This window comes from Vanacampus margaritifer, chromosome 13 (genome assembly GCF_051991255.1).
Source record: "Vanacampus margaritifer isolate UIUO_Vmar chromosome 13, RoL_Vmar_1.0, whole genome shotgun sequence".
In the NCBI taxonomy this organism is placed as follows: domain Eukaryota; kingdom Metazoa; phylum Chordata; class Actinopteri; order Syngnathiformes; family Syngnathidae; genus Vanacampus; species Vanacampus margaritifer.
The window spans coordinates 21,091,374-21,105,974 of record NC_135444.1 but is presented as its reverse complement, the minus strand read 5'-3'; the positions used below and the strand labels follow the sequence as shown (position 1 = coordinate 21,105,974).

General features: G+C 38.9%; 1 long non-coding RNA gene across 2 annotated transcripts in view; it reads right to left on the bottom strand.

Annotated features, from left to right (window-relative positions):
- The window catches only part of LOC144062792 (uncharacterized), a 125,621-nt gene that overhangs the window by 61,013 nt on the left and 50,007 nt on the right, over positions 1-14,601 (bottom strand). The window contains exons 3-5 of one of the 2 annotated variants that reach the window (XR_013296449.1): positions 10,836-10,879; positions 9,571-9,819; positions 9,350-9,471 (exon numbers count right to left, since the gene is read on the bottom strand). This is a non-coding gene — a long non-coding RNA (uncharacterized LOC144062792). Of the gene's footprint in view, positions 1-9,349; positions 9,472-9,570; positions 9,820-10,835; positions 10,880-14,601 lie in introns of those variants that run through there. The other variant, XR_013296448.1, reaches the window with a different exon arrangement.

Here is a 14,601-nt window from a genome sequence, read left to right as displayed (position 1 = left end):
ATTAGTTTGTCATTTACGCTCTAATGTATGCATGGATTTCTCTTTCAGAAATATGCCTTTAATTTCCCCTCGCCAGCGTAACCCCGGTCGTCCTCCTCCCGCCAGCGTCCAGATAATTAAAGGCCGCTTCCTGTCTCGGCTGCGTCTGAAGCGCTAACGCTAATTAGAAAGGGCAACAGTTGAGCCGCGTCAATAGCGGATTAGGATTAATTAGGATAGGAAGTGACAGATGAGTGCCAATGACAGCATGGAGGTCAAAGTGGCGTGAAACACGCACCAACATTATATTTTATGTTTTCATCACTGTACACAATTAGCTTTAAAAAGTTACATATTGTAGAATTTACGTTTTGGTTCTTTTTTGTGCGCGCGTGTGTGTGTGTGTGTGTGTGTGTGTGTCTGTGTGTGTGTGTGTGTGTTTTTGTTTTTGTTTTTTTGCACTCAGGATTCCACAACTTTGTTTTGCTGAGGCATGGGCAAAGAAAAAAGGTCCAACTCCAACAGATTCAAGAGTCACCATTCGCAGATTTTACAGCAGAGGGTCATCGAAGAATTAATTGGAAGATGAATATATTTCATGAAAAACTGATCATTTATTTGATCATTTAACTAAAAAGAAAAGCTTTGATGTATCTTTCTGATAAGTAAGAGAGGTGTGTTCATTGAACACATTGAAGAGAGTCATTGAACCATTCCATTTCTCATTTCAAAGCTTTTAGTAACAGTGATGCTAAAGGCTAGCTACTAGGATGTAAGGAAACCATTAAATGTCACTACTGATAAAAAAATGTATTGTTATTTATGGCTAGATACTCACAACTGACTTTGCACAAGCCGCAGATTGTTGTTGTCATCTTGTCACATTCATTTCCTAATTGAGCATGTGATTACTGACAAAGCAGGCAAATCTAATTTAAAATAATAATGTGACGTACCACCAGCACTACAACAAATGACATTTATGGGAAAATTATGTTTGCAAAAATGTATTTGTATTTTCTAATTCAATTGCGCTTTATGATAAAATCTGAGATTTATGTGGTATAATAATTTTTATTAGAGAAATTGTTTTTTTTCGAAGGCTTTTTAATGACACATTTTTTTTGTTGCTTTTTTTATTTTATCATGTATTTTTCCCCAAAAAATTGTCAATTGTATCATCAAAAAAATGCCCCTTTAACCTTTGAAAAATATTTAATATTCTTTCACTTAAGTCCTGTTTGTATTAAAGAAATAAATGCAACTTAACTGGTAGCAATACATCACACGCTTGTTTGCTATGCGACTAGCTTGTTAGCACGTTAGCCCAGACGCTTGTGACCAGCTCTGCGTTATTTATGAAAGCGGCACATCCATCCATCAGAATATGTGTTGGCGTTGATCTAATATTCTATAGTTGACACTTAATGTGTTGCGCTCCAAGCCTCGGGAGGACGCTCTCTTGTGTCCAGCAGGGGCTGCACTGCTGGGGGGCATACTTAGCCCTCAAGCCCCCCAGAGGAGCACTGTTATTATTGTTAATAACAAGTGATAAATAGTGTACATGCAGAGGCGGATACACACAACAGCGCACACACAACAAACATCACTCAACTGGATTTTTTTTTTTTTTTTTTTATGGATTATTGTGTCGGACACACAACAGAAAAACTTGTTGTGGCATAGTGGCTATTTTGTAAATATATATACATTTTATACTTTTGAGTTGATTTCGTATTTCATGTTTAATGTATTTTGACTTATCATGTCTCGATACTGTGTAGATATTTTTTAAGCTATTCATAGAAATCAGCATATTTCAAATAATGTTTACATCATTTTCCCTTTGAGGGGTTGAAATGTACATACACATATTAGATGTATATTTTAATATTACATTGTAAAATGTAACTTGTAACTATATTCATATATGCGGCAGAATATTTGATTGTTATCATACTCAAAAATTATCTTGGTATCTTGATAATATGTACACTTTTTAAAAGTGATTCAGTGAAACATTTGAGGAACACAGACACTTAAAAATGTGACAAAATTACATGTCAAATGGGTCAAATATGAAAAAGTCAAGAAATACAGTATACACAACAACATCCTGATTTTCTACAGTGTGCTGTTTATCTAGACCAACTCACATTTATTTTGGTATCTATAGCTAATCTTATGAATCACAAAGTATCATAGCCTGTATGGAGGGGTTAAAAAAAAAAAAAGAAAATAACATTTCTTGAATGTAAAATTTTGCATTTCCAAGTTGAAATGTGCTTCAATTGTGCCTAAACGTAAAGTCTAAAAGCTTGAATTTGACCTCATGAGGCCTAATGATAACAAAAATGAGGATAAAGTAAACTGTCAAGACCAATATTTCCACTCGAGCCCACTTTTACCATGAAGAATAAATCATATAATAAAGAAAGAATAAAGAAAGAAAACGTGTCAAAGTGTTTCTGGGCCTTGGGCGCTAAAGCGTTCTGCTTTCCTTAACCGGCACAAAGACAAGACAGCGCATGCCTCCGGGGGGCGCTCTTGTTTATTATTCTATAGCTCTTGTGACCTGGCTGAATGGACATTTTTCCAAATGCTTGGAATTGCCTCAAAGAAAAAAAATAAAACGCGCCCTCAAGAAAGAAACGTGAACGGGATGTCCACTTTCTTCTCCCGCATTAGCCATTAGCTTTCAAGCTAAAGAGTGCTCACAATGGAAGTCGCTTGAAGACCCCAGTGTGGCCCGGGGGGGTTTTGCGGATTGGAGAGGGGGGGGGGGTTCATTTTGGAGCCACAATGGAGTGGTGTGTGCATCTAAACGCCCCCTTTCCTCCTTTTCGGAGTCACTTTTCCCGATGTATTCCTTAGCACTTATTCCGTTCTTTTACGCTGGAATCTCATGGCTGACTTGGCCCATCAAATATTCATATCTAAGGTCGGCATTTTCCCATTGCCACTCAGGTGCCGCTTTACGTAAAGCGGCTCAAGACTTGCAAATAGAAAACGACATAAATCCAATAAAATTGAATTATTTAGTTGAGTATGGAAATGTAATAGTAATGGTCACTTATAGTCATTGGTCAGCAAGACATTTTGTCCCGACACCCAGTTTTAGCCCATGAAGCAAAAACACTTTTGTTTTAAAGCTTGCACCACAAAAAGATGCATCTGTTAAAATTGAGTAAAAAAAGAGAGCATTTTGCTACTTTGCTTTTCTTTTTTTTTAAATACTATTTTGATACAGCCCATGTAGCAGAGCTGCTATGCTAACTTTGGTACTGTATGTACCAAATTTCCAAGAACAAATATTATTTGTCCGAGCAAAGTTTTTAGAAATTATTATTTTTTTTTTTTACAATTTAAATGTTATAATTGCTTTAATAAATCAAGTCTTCCATAAATGTAAGAAAATACTTTTAAATTCATTAATTTTAAATTCAACAGCAAATTTCAAGAAAGCAGTAAGATACAAAATAATTTGGCCTTTAAATTGATATTTTCTTGTTAATTTATGGGGGAAAAAAAGAGGTATTAAAACAATCAATTTATGGTTTTATGAATCAATATCACATTCGAAAAGGAAAATCGATTAAATATTGATTTGATTTTTTTTTTTAAACCCAGCCCTAGATGTTACCCACGTAGCAGAGCGGTGATGCTTGTTAATGTGAGTTTGATAATTTACGTAAAAAGTGCCCACATTTCTGACATTTGCTTTATGAAAACCTACTGAAAAAAAGTTTGTATTTGAGATGGTGGCAAAGTTCTTTTAGACCAGGCAATGACTTGACTTAAATGAAGCTCCTCACCTCACTTCAACAATGTTGCTTGGCCCCAAGATGCCATAAGAAAGAGCCAAGGCAATATTTTTTTTATATTTAACATGTTTTGGCCTGAACACAAAAACAAACCTTATAATGGCAAAGGATAGCTTGCCGCACAAAAATGTGAATTTGTAAATGCCAAATCACAAATTTGCCAGGTCGCGACATTTAAATGACAAATTGTTTAAATTGGTCAAAATGGTTGTCGTCCCCCATATTGTTACAAACAATCTTCCCGGCGTCACCTCACTTATTCCGCCGCAGTCGAATCTCAGCATCTTACAGCTAACTGATGAAATATTGAGGTTGCTGGCGGCACCAAAGGGGAGTTCATGTCCGGCGTCCCGTCTCCGACATCCCAGCAGGAATGTCGTACAGGGGAAGGCAAAAAAAAAAAAAAAAAAAAAAAAAGTAGTAATAAAAATTTGATGGCAATGAGCTGGGATATTGCTAGCATTCTCCCCGGCGTCACAATGAAATCTTAATCCGAGTTAATGGAAGAGATACGAAAGCCTTTCCCCGTTCAAACACACGCTCTGCATTATTTATCAATTATTGTCAGGAAAGTGATTCCGCTCTGAGATTTCAGAGGCGAGGAACGCTGGGAAAACATCTCTCGTCTTTTTGACCTCTAACGCTGGAGCATTTTACAGTAGAGCTAACGCTGCAATCAGGTAAACTCTGCGGCAAATGGGAGATGGCGGTCAGGCGGGTAAAAAAAAATAAAAAATAAATCGAGCTGGAATTCTTTGTCCTGAAGGTCGGCACTTTGCTAAAAGCTCGCTAATGTCTCAAACACGCCGTGATGTTCGGCAGCTTCCTTTTAAAAAGCCTCCCGCCACGCCGCTACTTTCGTTTTTTTTTTTTTCCCATCCACCAATTACACGTCTGCATGACTTCCTCTCAGCCTAACTCGACGTGACAGGCTGCTCTTCCGCGGCGCAATAGAAACGCTCTCCCACGCTGCAGAACATGGCATGTTAATGTAGCTGCCGCGTGTCCGGCACGGGTGCACGGCCGACGCTGCCGTGTTACCGCGGCGCAACATGGCAGCGAACAGGCCTTGATTAGCATTAGCACGTGTAGCCGGGGCCTCCCTCAAGACAGCCCCATGTCAGTCAGCCCCCAAATATCTCGTGCGCTCTGCTCGGTTAACACGCTAACACGCTACTTCATATTAACACACACAAGCAATGTAATTATTAAATAATTGCAGACTACTTAGTCAGGCACGGTGAGGCACCTATGTGGGCCCTCAGGGACACCGTACAATGATGCAAAAACGTCACAAGTCAATTGTTTGAGCTTACAATGTAAAAGCTAGAAGCTTTGTTAGCATCACTGCTGAATGAATACAATGACACTGACATTGCTGTACAATTCTTACACAACACAGTAGCAACTAGACCTGTCAAAGTTAATCGATTAATGGACAAGTAATCGATTATTAAATTAATCGCCAACGGCCAGCAGCTGGCAGCAGAGTATAAGAGATCAACCAGGGCCATGTTGCAAACAAGCTCATTTACCCACAGTTCTAAACAGATTTGTGAACAATGATGAAACTTAGCTACATGTTGATGCTAATTGCTGCACAACGGAAACAGATAGAAATATCCTTTTTTTTCCTGATGAAAGAAGAGACTCTAATCTTATTTTTTGTAGATTACATGCTTTTATAGCAATAGAACACAATATTCTGTGGGCCTTGCATAATCAGTCAAAATCCAATAAAACAGCCAGGAGCAAAGGGGGTTGCTTCAGTGAAAATGGCTGGGAGTGAATGAGTTAATAATCGCGTAATCGTTTGGAGCCATTTTTTAAATTTTAAATTGTCCAAATCCTCTGATTTCAGCATTTCAACAGTAATTGTCCACTGATTTCTGTAGTCCTTCATGAAAGAAGACTGATTATCTTTTGTGTTTAATCAAAATAAGACATTTGCAAACATCTGTTTTCACTTTTGAAAACAATGACCAAACCGGTAACATAGTACAACATCAATCCCCCCCCCCCCGCCTTTTTTTTTTTTAAATCACTATACGAATATGAAGTACAAAATAAACACCAATCACTGGTTAATAAACAGTAATCAAGGGGAAAATGTTTTTTAATACACTTTAATGCAAAATTAAAATGAACGTTTAGTCGATTAATCAATTGCATAATCGATTGATTACTCAATTTTAAAAATATTCGATAGTGCACTAATAGTAACGCAATTGTTTGTTGAAATGTATACTGTATACATACAGTGCAAAAAAACAATATTCAAGTTAGCAAATCGAAAATTTGTCAAATGTATTCATTGCCAACGATGCCAACGAATTGTGCTTATAATCGCGACCTAACATTTATTTTCTTGCTATATGTTCCACAATATCAATTTTAACGTTAAATATTGTTTGCTTTTTCTCTTGAATTCATAAATAACCCAACAGTGCTGCGTTTGTTAACTCTCAGCCGGGTGATTCCGCCAGACGCTAAACGCTAAAAGCCAAGCAGCAGCGGTCATGCTAAGAGGGTGTGTTTTACTTTGGCGGTGGGCAGAAATGCGTTTTACTTTGGCGGGGCGGGTCCTCACGAGGTGATAAAAGCATTAAAAGGAGGCATCAATGTTGGATGCTGCGTCGCCGGGAGGATACGCCGCTACCGTAATTTAGGACGGCAAAGACGACAAGCGTTTTCGCTTCGGTGTGTCCCGCTTTCACCGCGACACCCAGGAAGTTGCGGGGGGAAATAGCCTGGCGGGTGTGTTGTTACGCCGCCACGGGTTAACGCAAATGGACTTGTTAGCATTTGAACAGGCGGCGCCATACATTATTGAGCCTCACAACAACATTGCTCTCGTGTAAGCTAGAACCTCTAGCTAGCATGCTAACTAATGAACTAGCTCATTATTAGATGAGTGCACGACTCAGCGGGATCGTCCCTTAGTGACAATCCATCACTAATTGATGTCCCGCCTTGTTCTTAACTCACTTTAATTATGAGTGCTCCTTAATTAGAATCCGAGGGGGTTTGGGGGGATTGGTCGGGGTCCGAGGGGAGGCGTCGTGTGTCGCTTAGATGTCGCACAACTTCATCAGCAAGCCGCCATCCATAATTCAGCCGCCCTTCGTGTAGTTTCTTGAGTTTAGGGGCAAGTCATGCGGAAAAAGGTCTGTGGAGGAAGTTGGAACGCCTGGGGGGGAGAAAAAGGTGCATTTTCTTTTCTGCTGGTCATGTGACCCTGAGTGGGGACGGGAGGGAGGTGGGGCAGAGGCGGGTGCAGTGGGAGCAATTTCTTGACCTTCTAACCACAGCCGAGGTGATGCCGTTAATCTTCGGGAGGCTCGGCGTGTCAGGAGCACCCCCCGTGGGGGGCGGCCGCCAGCCACCCCCGCCTCGCCGACTTGCACATGAAATGTCTGCATCGGCTCAAACGCGGAAAGTTCTTCGCTCCTTCTCCCCTGCCGCCTTCTTTTTTGTACCTTCCATCCATTTTTCATCACCACCAACCTCCCAAACCTCGCTCCCTGATTGGGACCACATAAAGTAAACTAGCATTTAATTAAAACCCAATTGACATTTTCAACATCCTCGTGTCAAGAGGTGCCCCCCTGGGGGGCGGCCGCCAACCACCCAAGCCCCAAACATTTCAACGTGAAAACCAGAAAAATGTCTGTATCGACTCAAACGCAGGAAGTTCTCCAATCGTTCTCCCCTGCCTCATTTTTCATCCTATCCTATTTTTTAGGACGTCCTCACCACCCTTTTTCACACCCCAAACAAACCCACAAAAGAAAGTTAACTGCAGTATATTATGTAAAAACATTTAACTTATTCACTTGCAGCCGTTTTTACTGGAGCAACCCCCTTCGCTCCCGGCGGTTTTACTGGATCTTAACTGATTTTGCAAGGCCCACAGAATATTGTGTTCTATTGTTATATAAACATGACACTTGGGCTGAACAATTATGGAAAATAATCTAATTGCAATTTTCCCCCCAATTTTTTATTATTTTTGTCAAGATCCTTTTCAATACATTTTGTACCCAACAAAAAGTTTTTTATAATAAACAATATCAGATCTATTATAGATTACAGGACCTTAAGATAAAGGCAAATGAAGCCATTAAATCAGTTTTTTCTCTACTAGAATTACAGTTAGTTACAATTTACCACTTCAACATATCCAACTTTTCATGTTGCATGAAACATGGCATGTAAACACTGCACTTTTTAAACACTGTAATTATCAATAAATAAATTCAATATATATATTAAAAAAATGATAAAACTTAGCGATTTCCAGTCAGTAAACTCACACATGCTAAAGTGTAGGCAAAGTAATATTATACCTGCTTAAATGACGTAACATTTTCCGATTTGATTTTTTTTTTTAAAACACTAGCATTCTGTAGCAATCGTGGGTGGGTCGCGCATTGCGTAGTTTTCCATGGTCTGGACGGTCCGTGAACGCAACACAGACTTTTGTTTTGGTAAACTAAGCGCGTTCGGAGCTGCTGGCGTGGTTATGGCCAACAGTTACTTGCAAATTGTCATTAAAGAGTTGTTTGTTCACCGCTTGGCCTGATTAGTTCATTAGCGCTACAATACATGTACATTAAAAGACACCGTGGCGGCGGCTCCTAAATGACGGTGAGTAATGACCAGCAATAATCATTTCAGCCGTCCTAATTTTCATTCATGAAATCGGACGACACAACATAAGGCCACATACAGAACTATTTAACCTCAAAATATAGGACAACTCAAATTTCTGGTTGATCTCTTATACTCTGCTGCCACCTGTTGGCCCTTTTTTTGTAATAACTACCATTGTTTTAAGCAACCTCTTCAGTTGAGAAGCTGCATCAAAGCCAAAACTGAAACTATAAAAAAAAAAGTGTTAATGCATTTTTGGGTTTGAATGAGTTAAGATTTTTAAAGTCCTCGTCAGGAGATGCTGAGCGACTTACACTTGAAAACTGCAGTATGTCTATATCGACTCAAACATGGGAAGTTGTCTAATAATTTACTTTTTTGGTCCATTCCATCCAATTTTCAGGATATTTCTTTTTCTCCTTTCGCCGCTGTCCACCCCGCACCTCCAACCCAAGCCGGCTCAACGCGGGATGTTCTTTTCTCATTTCCTCCTGCTTTTGTCTGATCCATCCATTTTTCACGATGTTTTTTCTCCTCTCTGCCCGCTAGCCAAGTAAACCATCAACGGATTGGGACAACAGTAAATGTCAGGAGGTGCCCTCATGGTTGTCAACTTCAAACACAAACCTTTAACTGATTGGGACCACAGAAAGCAAATGATATGTTTATAATTGTTGGCATAGGGTCCCCAGTGGGGCAGCGGGTTGCAACCCAACCCGCTGCCCCACCAACATGCACTTGAAATGTCTGCTTCGGTTTTACACCGCCCCTTCCCTTTGTTTTTTGTCTGATTTTTAGGATGATTTCATCCGGTCTGCGGCGGCTCTGACCCCAACCCAAACCCCAAACCAACCATCAACTGTTGGGAACTCAAAAAGTGAACTATGTGGCAAGAGAGAACAAACCTTTAATTACACCCCAGTTGGCAATTTGATCATCTTCATGTCGAGACCGTTCCCAGTGCCCACTGACTTGCAACCAACCATTTGGAACCAGCAAAAGTGAACTACACCTGTGAAACAACCCTTAATTACACCCAATTGACATTTTGAACATTTCAACAAGGAAGATAAAGTGAGGTTCCCTCGGGGATGCCCCCCTCTCCACTAACCCAGCGGCTTGAACTTGAACCCTGTGAGAGGGTCTGTATCGACTTGTTCTCCTGTGCCTCCTTCATCTGTCCATTCCATCCATTTTTCACTATCAATTTTTTTTTTTTCTAATTCTGCCGCCGCCAAGACAGGCCCCTTTGCGTCCATCTGTCGTCCGCCCAGCACGTCCCGCCTTGCTGTTGTTGTTTTTCACCTGCTGCTGGCAGCCTCCAAGCCATAGAAGACGCTCTTGTATCAATTACTCACACCTGACAACCTCAGGATAAAATGTTGCTAACTTTTTCTTTTTCTTTTTTTTTTAATCACAGTGTTGACAGCATCTGTCCAGCTGGCAAGCTCTCTATTAACACAACCGAGAACATGTAGCTAGCTTCATTAGCTTAGCTTGCTTTCAATAATGGCCATCGTTAGCATTTTGAGCTATCAACAGCATAGCATTATGTAACAGAAAGTGAACCCATTAATATTTTTTTTTTCAATCCAACTTACTATGCTAATGACATCATAGTAAGAAGGCCTTGCAGTATCATTTTGAGCTAACAACACTGTAGCATTAGCATCCACCAGGGAGGAGCAACTGATAGAACGATTAACTATGTACAGTAGATATTAGATAACCACATAACTAGTTAGCTAAGATCATAAAATTAGCATTGTGAGGTGACATTATTTTGCAGATAATTCAAAAGACCAGACAAAGAGAGCTAACAAAAGTGTGCTTGTCGATTTTTAGGTAGCTTAATCTAGAGCCTGGTCATCTAGAGCATATTGTTTAACTTCAATAATTGGGTTTTAAAATCATAAAAATGCATCAAAAACTTCCAAACATGGTCACCAGGAAAGTTTTCTGTTTTGTGCTGTCCTGTGATGTGATTGGACAGTTATTCTTTTGAAAGTGTGGCTTAACAAAAGATGTCGTCAACTCAAAATATAGCGAAATCCAAATCATACTTGTTTATCCCAGTGGATCAAATCCTTCGTTGTTTTCCAGCAGGCTACTCACTGCTGCCCCATGCAGTTATACTTGAGTACTACAGACAATACCCCCCCATTTTCATTTCCTTGTTTGCAGCAAGACCAGAGTTAGCTAACAGCTAATCTTATGTTGTATGCCTTGTTTGGAGACAAAAAGATGATGAAACATTTTTTTTTATATATAAAAAAAACGTGTGCAGTGGTGTTACGTATTCTTCTCGTATTTACATTCCGCATGTACATCCCCGCGTCCGAGGTGCTAATTTGTGTGTTTGATGCTTGTACTCACAAGTTGTTTGCACGCCCGCCTCCACCTGGGCTTGTTTTGGCGTCCTGTCAAAAAACAACAACAACAACAACACGGTCATGCATGTTTAATCAGGAGGGGACACCGGGACTCCTCTGAAAGGAGGCGCCGCCCCGTTCTCCTCTTCCTCATTACCCCCAGATTATTTTTGCCTTTTTGAAGTATGGAGAAAAAAATATCTATTAATATTTAAGGCTCACTGCCTTCAACCTCATATATGCACAGAACACCTGTCACCTTTAGGGAGATACTTGATTGTAACCTATGTTCAGTGGTCACTTCATTAGATACACCACCTCATAAGATTATGACCAGCATCGTGCTCACTTTTGTGTTTGTACCTCGCACAACTGTATCGCATCATTGTTTCTCGTTTATATTATTTTACTTTTAGTTAAAAAATAAAAATACAACAAAAGTTAATTATTATTAATTACGCAATCTTTATTTTAATTTAGAAACAAATTATGAACCATATTAAATATTATTAATTTAATTAATTAATATTAAAACAAAATTAACAGATTTCATTTTGATTTTAAGTAAAAATAAACAACCGAGAACATGTAGCTAGCTTCATTAGCTTAGCTTGCTTTCAATAATGGCCAACGTTAGCATTTTGAGCTATCAACAGCATAGCATTATGTAACAGAACGTGAACCCATTAATATTTTTTTTCATTCCAACTTACTATGCTAATGCCAAATTATCAACCATATTAAATATTATTAATTTAATTAATATTTTTTTTCAATCCAACTTACTATGCTAATGACAAATTATGAACCATATTAAATATTATTAATTAAATTAATTAATATTAAAACAATATTAACGGATTTTATTTTGATTTTAAGTAAAAATAAACAACCGAGAACATGTAGCTAGCTTCATTAGCTTAGCTTGCTTTCAATAATGGCCAACGTTTTAGATTTTATTTTGATTTTAAGTAAAAATAAATACAAAAAATACAAAATAAAATGTACAGAATTGATGCTAAATTATTATTATTATTATTATTATTAATACAATTATTTTTTTAATAAATCTGAATAAATAATCAAATTTAAGGATACCATTTAAAAAATGAAAACTTTATTGCAGTTGCTCCTTGCACAGTATAAATGCACTACAGTGCTGATTTCATTTTAATATACATTTTAAAATTTAAGTAAATGAAAAAAGTAATGCAAAATGTCTTAAATTAATTGTAATTAATTTAATAAATTTGACATTTTAAATACTTTTATATTAGTTGGCTCACAATGATAGATCTGCATGTGTGACGTCCTGTATTCGTCACAACCAATGTCGCCAAAAAACAACATGGCCAATTGCCATTGTTAACACAAAATAGCACTCTCTAAATTCAAGCTAGGACTTCTTTTTGCATGCTGATATAGCCATCTGGACGCTCATTGCTGCAGCGACACTCGCTAAATAATCGGCCACCGTAATGATGATGATGCAATAGTTTGAAATCGTTTGTTCATCTCCTTGCGGCGGCTCTTCTTTCCGCCGCTAGTTTGACCCGTAAATGCGGGCATCTAATTAGGCAAAAGTCCTTACTAATTGCAGAAGGTGTAGAAAAAAAAATAAGGAGGAAGTAGTAGAAGGATAAGGGAAGTAGAAAAAGAAGGGAGAGAAATAGTGGAAACAAGTAAAAGGATATAAAGTAAGTTGAAGAGGGAAGAAATAAAAGGAAAGAAGTTGGAGGAAACGGGGAAAAGATTAGGGACAAAAGAGAAGATAGGAAGAAAGAGGAGAAAGGGGAAAAGAGAATGAAAAAGAAAAAAAGGATGATGGAAAAAGAAATACAAAAGAAGGCAGAAAAAGAAGGAAGAGATGAATGCATGGAAGGAAGGAGTGGAAGGAGTAGATGAGTGATGATGGCCTAAGATGAAGGATGAGAAAGAAGGATGAAAAAATAAGTAATAGAAGGTCTTCTGAATTGCTTGAATTGTTTTGTGGCTTCATTAGCTTAGCAGTGAGCTAACAGTTTTGAATGAACATGTATTGTGTGATGACATCATCGGTGCTTTGATTTTCTCGGCAGCAAATGAACCTTTTCAGCTTTTTAGCAAACGAGCAGGCGACTGCAATCAAAGACGAGCTGCAGGCCCAACTTTTAAGATGAGAAGATGAAACGTCAAAGTTGAAAGCCTGTCCTGTACTGCGTTTACACTCGCCAGCCCGGACTTTTATCACAACCACAAGTTCAGACCCCTCCCAAATTATACAACTACCTTTTTTTTTTTCTCTCCATATTTAGGGACCAGGCTGTTTGCATGTTAGCAAAATGGCCACAATCACTTTAGCATGCTAGCATAACTTTATAAAAGTTGACACAATCTGTTCTGTTTTTTTGAGAAAAAAATACATTCCTTTAATTATAAAAGATTGTAAAGTTTGCATCAAGGTTTTGAATTAGGGTTTCAAATTCAAATTTCAAGACGTCGTGGGTTTTGAATTAAGGTTGAAGCCTAAATGTCCATCTAAATCAAAAGTCTAATAAGACAACCAACATTTCTATGCTAGCTCATCATGCTAATAGTGCTAGTGCTAGCATCCACCGTGAAGTCTAAAATGTTAACGCCCTCATTTGCATGACATCTCATTCTAGTGAAATTTGCATTTCTAAAGAGTGTTTTAAGACAAGATTTTGGTTTTGAATTTGAATTTCCAGACAGGATGTCAATTTCAACAGTAGATATGAGCTAAATTTACTATGTTAGCCCGCCATGCTAATCAAGTTAGAGCTAGCATGTAAAGTCACATCTACAATGCTAACTAACACCAAATTGGGGCTTCTAATCATAGTTTTCAATCAAGATTTGGATTCTGAATGATGTCAAGCCAGGATGCACATTTCAATCAAATGGTCTGAGCTCCATTTCCTCTATTAGATGGTGATGCTAATCAGGCTACTAGCGTGTGACGTGAGGCGTAAGATGTTAACGCCTTCATTTGCATAACATCTCATTGCGCTGACAGCAGCAGTTAATGCGCCGGAGTTTGCGTGGTTGCCGCGCGCGGCGGGAGATGAAAGCAACACGTACGTTGCGGTAAAGTTGAAACGGGACACGCCGGACATTTGACGCCGTCGCGCATCAAAACCGCTCGTCCCGCTCGGGCCACGCTTGGATCACATGACGCCTTGTCGCCTTATTATTCAATTTGAGAGCTGCCAGGCGGGACAAACGGCGAGACAAGCTCCTCTGGGAGCGGACGCCGCCGTGTTTTGTCGTCAATTTGCTCGCGTAATGAAAGATCTTTTGACGTCTTTAATGTGTCACTTAAAGACGACGGCTGAGCGCCGTTCACTCGAGAACAAGCCAATCAAATAAGAAGACGAGATGCGAACTCAGTTTTTAATTAGCGAGCGTTAGGATCAAGATTAGGATTGGTTAAGGTTTTAAGTTAATGTTTGGTTTAGCCTTTGTTGTTAGGGCTATGGATTTAGGGTTGGTCAAAGTTGGGGATAAGTTATGATTAGTTATTCGGGTTTGTTAGGGTCAGTGGTTTAGGGTTCAATGTTCAAAACCCTAAGTCAGGCTTGAAACCCTACCTTGACATTCTAACAGTAGGTTGACGGCCTAACATTTCTTAGCATTTCTTAACAACTCATGGTTCCAACCCTAACCCTAGATTAAATCTTAAACCTTGTTTGAAACCTTATCTTGAGACTCTAACCCTATCTTGAAAATCGCACTGAAATCAGGGTTGAAGCTCTACTTTGACACTGGTC